At 42.6% G+C, this 6,811-nt stretch overlaps 1 long non-coding RNA gene across 1 annotated transcript; it reads right to left on the bottom strand.

The window, feature by feature from the left end:
- Positions 1–5,737: 5,737 nt before the first annotated feature.
- On the bottom strand, positions 5,738–6,577 carry LOC120648511. Its single transcript, XR_005664973.1, has 2 exons — positions 6,120–6,577; positions 5,738–6,029 (listed from the first exon to the last, which is right to left on the bottom strand). It is a non-coding gene; the product is annotated as an uncharacterized LOC120648511 (long non-coding RNA).
- Positions 6,578–6,811: the final 234 nt, after the last annotated feature.

Below are 6,811 nucleotides of genomic sequence, written 5' to 3'. Positions count from 1 at the left end.
ATACAACTTGTTTTATAAAGCAAAGGTGTGTGTATGGGAAGGGATAAAAATGTGAGATTTCGAAAGATGTGTCTAGGCGAGATGGATGGCATTTCTGTATGATTTGCCGTTTGGAGTGCTTGTGCCTGTGTGGCAGAGCAAGGAAGGGAGATATCCATCTTGTTACCCCTAAGGACCGAGTTGGTGTTACATCTCACCTAACTCCATTTTCGTGCAAACCACTCGACCGTTGTATGGACAACGACTTAGCATAAATCCCACTAGTTAGTCCGATAGCCATCAGGAGAGCTGAGAGCAACGGGTGACCAAGGAGAAGGGATAAGTTCTGTGTGACTTAGGCCCCGGTTAAACCTCAGAGATAGGTCAATGACCCCTTGGTGGATCCTGTGGTGGCTAGTCAGGTCTAGCTAAGGTGGGTAATGGCTTTGTTGGGATCTGCACCGACACCAAGGTGATCGTGTTGTGGTACCCCACTTGTGGGTAAAGTTGCACACCTCTACAGAGTTGAAACCTATTCGAATAGTCCGTGCCCACGGTACTGGGCGAGTTACGGTGTGGTCTCACAACTAGTGTTTCATCTGGGAATGGATGGGTTGGCGTGAGTTGTTTTGGAAATGTGTCCGGCAGTTGTGCCGTGTGCTACGGCGGACGAGGAGTCCGATAGCAGCTTAAAACTTGGATCATGTGTGGATCAACCCTTTGTGATACTCAGTACAAGAAAACTGGTTTTGGAAAATGTTTTCTTTCAAATGAACTCCTGCATAAAATATTGCTTTCCGCAAAACAAACCCTAGCCTTACCCTTGAATTACCCTGTGCATGTTTATACCCCCTCCGTGGGTGTGGTTGGACTTGCTGAGTATGTTTGTACTCACCCCATTCTTTATTTTTACAGAAGAAAATCCAGACTTTGTACCCGACGACGTTGAGTAGGGGTACCGTCCTGCACCCAGCCTTGCCTGTGGATTAGGGTCACCCGCAGGAGATACCGCATGGCGCAAGACTCTGATGACTTCTTTTTTATATTTAATATCATCGCGTGTGTGTGGATTGTAATCCTCGCGATAGTGGCGCTTCTCTGCTCACTACCGCGTAGAGTGGTACGGTAATGAACCATCTGATGTAATAAATGTGTCATCAGCCTCCTGGTACTGATGTTTGTAACACATTTAAGTCTTCTCTTATGAGGGGACGCTTCAATACATACTCTTTAATCTTCTATAATCCGGTAAATTTTTTTGGTTTCCGCCCATTTCCGTAATCCATATATCCCGTTTTCCCTCCCGTTCGCGGTTATTCCGCTCCCATTTCCGTTTTTCGTAATGAATACAAAAACAAAAATGGTTGCGAGGTTTTCCTACCTGTTTTCATCCCTACTTGCAGGGTGGCAGAGGCCGCGAGGAGAGGGTCAGCGGATGTTGCACCAAAGTTGAGCCCGTGCGACCCCGATCCGGCTTGTCTGCCGTGCTGAAGCAAAGTCAGCAAAAGGTACAGTAAATCGTGTCTGTGTGAACAGTAGCCTACCGTTAGTACTGTAGTGGAGGTACTGTACCGATCTCACTGTTCACAGATTTACTGTACCATGCTCTCTGTAGCACTGGATCTCATCCATCCATCCGCAAATGAACGGCCGGGAATGAATCAAAAGTTACCGCTACAGTAATTCACTGACTTGCCTTCAGCAAGTCAGTGAATCCCGATTGGTGCGACCCAGGGACACACGGACTGCTCCGCCCCCTTTTTCGTTTCGAGGACCCGCTTCGAAAAGAGCTCATCGGCACAGATGGCTTTGTGTACTCGCTCCGTTTTAAAATAAATACAATTCTAGTACCGAGCACGCAAATTAATTATGTTTAAAATTATAAAAATATTTTTTGTTTTTTGTGATGAGTGGATGAGATGTTAGTTATTTTTTGTGAGAATTTTTCGAAAATTGTTTTATCTTTTATGATAAGTGGTTCAAAATTTATATTTTTGAGATAAATTTTAAACTCTAGAATTATATTTATTTTGAGACGGGAGAAATATCAGTGAGGCCACAGGCCTTTCCGTGTCACCTGCAAGCTGCTATAAACGTTCGAGCGAGCTAGGGGGGAAAAGAGTTTCCCTTTGCCTCTTATGGTAGTATAGGCCGGTAGAAACGTACACTTGCGTGGATAGTTTGTTTCTCCGTTTTGCATTCTGCTTCCTTTCATCTCAAACGCAAGTCTAGTTAGAGTTGTTTTAACTGCAAGTTCTTGTAGAGTTGTTATTGGTTGTTTTTTTCTAGATTTGGTACTGATTTATTGTGAGAGAAAAGTATTGCCGGCTGACTGGTGGCTGGTGCTGGTTTGGTGTGAGAAAAAAATATTGTTGACTGGTTGCAGCGAACAGAGTGAAAAAAAAGAATAATCAATTCCCTCGTGTCCGATTCGGATTGGTAATTAACAGCTGAAATGCTCGGAATATTAACCAAATCCATGTTTTGATCCGTGAACTAGGAAGTACTTCCTCCGTTCCAAATTATAAGTCATTTCAAAAATTTTAGAGAGTCAAACCATCTTAAAGTTTGACCAAAATTATAAAGAGAAATATAAAGATTTATGACATCAAATAGGTGCACTATAAAAATATAGCTAACAAAAAATTTAATGATACTTAATTGGTATCATAAATGTTATTATCTTGTTATATAAATTTGATTAAATTTGAAAAACTTTGACTCTTCAAGATTTTTGGAATGGCTTATAATTTGAAATGGAGGGAGTAATTCCTAAACTGGACGGGTGGAACCTGGCCCACAGGGGGCGCGTTTTTTTTTCCATCTCTATCTGTGGAGACTGGAGAGGATGGCGGCGACAAGTGGCGCTTTTTTTCCTTTTTTTTCTCCCTGGAGACTGGAAAGGAAGATGGCGCCGGGGCCAAACTTTCTACACCATGGGCCGGAACGAGAAGAACACTAGATGGGCTGGAAAGTCTGAAGCAGATCAAGCTAGGCAGGGAAATCGTTTCTGGCCCAGACAGCCTTGTCTCAATAAAATAGCCGGCCCAGTCAACAAGCAAGTGCCGTGAGCTTTCCACATGACGTTTACTGACCGAACAAAAGGCATTCTCCATTTCCTTCCTAATTCCAATCCCAGCTTGTCGGCTTGGGAGTTGACCATGTTTTCAGTTTGATTGAGCTGGTCGAGTCATCTTTATCTGGAACCCCCACTACCTTCTCCATTCCGGCATCTTAATTTTATTTATGGCCGTATCAGTGGCCGCGGCAGCTCTCAGAGATCCGGGCGCGTCACCGTTGGCCACCACGCGGAGCCATCTAATCAACCTATCCAGGATATGGCCGTGACGCGGTTTTCGCGTGCGTATACGGCATACGTATACCCATCCAACGATCCGATAAAGCCAGTCCCAACCCAAAATCTATCATGGAGTCTAAACTTTTTATATTTATTATATTTTGCTAATACAACAGTATATTTATAAAAGAGATGGAGAAAAATCAAGACTCCAAGTCTTATTTAGACTCCAAGTTTTCACGCAAATCAAGAATGAATGTGAGAGAGACAAGTACACCATATAAACCAAAGTAACACATTTTGCATTGAGAAGTATAGTTTCTTGTGATGAAATATTTGAGCCTTAGATTCTATGAGTATAGTTTATGCTGGGACTACCCTAATATCCTATCCCCTGGTAATTCAACCTCATACCATAGCAGAGCAAAAGTCTGACCACACACGTGGCCGGCCGGGGGCGTCTGAGGCCGTCATTTTTTTTTCTAGAAAAAAAGGTCGGTCGGTCGTCCGTTCAGTTTACCACCAGCAGCCATATGGAAAATGGATGAACTAAATCTGAAATAGAAAAGGAGAGGGGAACAAAAGCCCGAAACTTGCACGCACCGTGTGCGCTCAGGTCAACCGGGCCACGTCACGCGGTTGACCAACCACTGCTACGGCGACGGACGCGTCGCTGCTCCTTCGGTCCCAGACGTCGATCGATTCTCACAGTCGTACTGCATAAAAGGATGTAAAAAAGAATAATAAAATGGGTGAGAAATAAATTCTTCTTTTTCTTCATGATATAACGTACTAGGATGATTGGCGCGCTAACGCCGCGCCGGTTAGGAAAGCGTGGATGGTCCGTGTTGTCATCATGTATAATACCTTCCAATTGTATTTCAGTGTATCCATTTAAAATGCACGTTATTTATTTTGTTTGAAACGAACCAGCAATTAAGAAAAGGCAAGGCCAGCTGGTATGAAATGTAATATTATAACTATAACGATGGCCTAATAGCAAGTTATTCAGATCGGCAAAGGCTAAAGAAAGATGTATTGGTTGAGTAAATTGTAAAGAGTTATATGATTTATAAAGCACAAACAAAATGTTACGTAGAATATGAAACAGTAGCATCTTGTGTAGGAAAGCAAGAGGTTTTAACATATTAGAACCTTCTTTGTGATAATAAAATTGAAAGCTCACTTCAACGGCACAGTTTCTGCATTAATGAAAATTGTATCTTTCACCTTTTAAAAATCTAATCATATGTGAAAGGGTTTCAGTTCACCACAGCTGTGAAAATCAAACAACCAAGAACTAACAATAGCTCGCATATATGGTGAAAGGTAGAGATGAATAAGTTTCAGTGTACGGCTGCTTCAGGCTTTCCGTGCGTGCCTTCATGTTCTTTTATCGATAGACGAAAAAACATGATCTAATAAATGAATGTTGAGGCTTGGTTCTTAGACAGTCATGTGATATTTGTAAACAAAACCACATTAATACATTGGCCACGTAAACTAAATCAGGCGAGTCATGTGAAAAAATTATTTATTTATTATTAGTGGCAGGGTGCCTTGGTCAGCTTGACCAGGACCTTGAGCACCTCGAGCATCAGTAGCTGTCTTGCCTTTAGCTGTCTTGCCTTAATTGTAAAACAATGTCTTCAATTTAGTTACCTAATCAGTTTTTTTTATCAGTCAGCACATTATATCTAAAACCCAAAAACTGAATCCAAGAGGCAGGATATCTGGATCGTTGACTCCAAGATATGCTCTCATCTCCCATCGCAGCAAAAATGACTAAATAAAAACAAAGAAATTAAATATGAAACAATATAGGAATGCATTAACTGATAAAATAATTATAGTTAAATATGTTGATTAGGCTACGAAATTTGATTAGATCATGGTGTTGTCAAACTTTTAGTAACACCAGGGACAGTTGACTGTTGACCTCCTAACTTCCATTTTCTGAACACTACTCCCTACAAAGTTCAACAAAACCTAAGAACAGATGCAACTCTGAGCGCTTGCTGCTTTTTAGTCATAAATAGAGACATTACATTATGATGGTAGATGACTATGGCTGTAAATATTTTGTTGTCAATCAATCAGTGTGTAGAAGAATAAAACCGTACTTAACTGGCCATCTACTTATCCAAGAAACAATTTATAATGTTATAAAAAACACTTGTGAGGTATACAAATACAAAATACAGAGTATTGCAGGGCATTGAACTGAAACCTCTTGAGCAAATAATCGTCTCTGATTTTTGGCTTTTTGGATGCAACTTTCTTGAATAAATAGGAGCAAACAGTCCTCATGTTGGTATTTCTCAAGGCAAAAGTACTATGTTTAGGCAATTAAATTAATGGTAGGAAATAAATGTAGGAAGAAATCATACGAATAATGGTGGACATATAACAATGTAATCAGCTATATTGTAGGATGACAGAAATATTTCATATAGCCTGTTAACATGCATATGGGATTTGGCCTTTGATTTTTCATTTGCTTGCTCCATCATCCCTGAATTGAGTCATTCATGGAGTTTGGATTTCAGTACAACCTGACATACTACTAAGAACTCAGTATCAACCGGAGAAGGGAAAGCACATCAATATTAGCCAATCTGTTAGGCAGAATGAGGACTAAAAACTCAAGTATCAACTGGAGAAGGGAAAGGGCATCAATAGTAAAAACTCTTGCAGTGTAGGAAGTGCAGCTGCAGCATCAATATTAGCCAATCTGTTAGGCACTTGGCATCTGCAAAAGTAAAGATTCAGTTAGCTTATTCGGCAAGAACCTGAATATGTTTAAACCAACAGATGACACTGGCAGCATGTGTGTCGGAACCTTGAGCAGCCCAAAGGCATAGAAATTAGGCTCCCTTGTCATATAGTCATGAACAGATAGTGTTGCCAATCTAATAGCACTCGACGACAGCATGAGATATGAATTGGGGACTGCAGAGGAGGCTCGACAGTGCTGACTGTGGACAGGAGTGTGGCCAATGTGTTGATAGCGTCGGGCAGACAGGCACTGCCTAAAAAGGCAGCACCGTAGGAGCAAGGATGGGGGAAGCGGAGAAGTGGAGTCGCAAAAAATAGCCTGAACGAAAGCTGAAGGCCTGGACCCTCGGACGACATGGGCCTAAATTGAGGTGGATGACCACCGGCGAAACGGAAGTCGTCGCCCTTCGCCGGCAGCGCCGCGGCACCGTGTTCCTCTTGAGCCACCGCATCTCATTAGCGCACCGTGCAGCTCGGCAGCCTCGGCCAATCCGACAGCCTCTATGGAAGTGGAAGTGAATGGTTGTGCTCCTATCGGTGGAGAGAAGGCGACAGGTGCGGGCGACAATGGGGACATCGGATTTGTTTTCGGTGGAGGGGCGGAGGAGGCGAGAAATTGGGTTGAGAAATATGACGACAGCGCAAGATGTCTTCTGTCCTCGATTTCATGGCGAGACACGGGCGACAGTCCTGGACACGCGGCAGGCAAGCGCAACTCTCTTCGACTGTTTCTGCGAACCAGACGCGATGTCCAAC

The sequence above is a fragment of the Panicum virgatum genome, chromosome 9K (genome assembly GCF_016808335.1).
Source record: "Panicum virgatum strain AP13 chromosome 9K, P.virgatum_v5, whole genome shotgun sequence".
NCBI classification, from domain to species: Eukaryota; Viridiplantae; Streptophyta; class Magnoliopsida; order Poales; family Poaceae; genus Panicum; species Panicum virgatum.
This window is presented reverse-complemented; position numbering and strand designations above follow the sequence as displayed.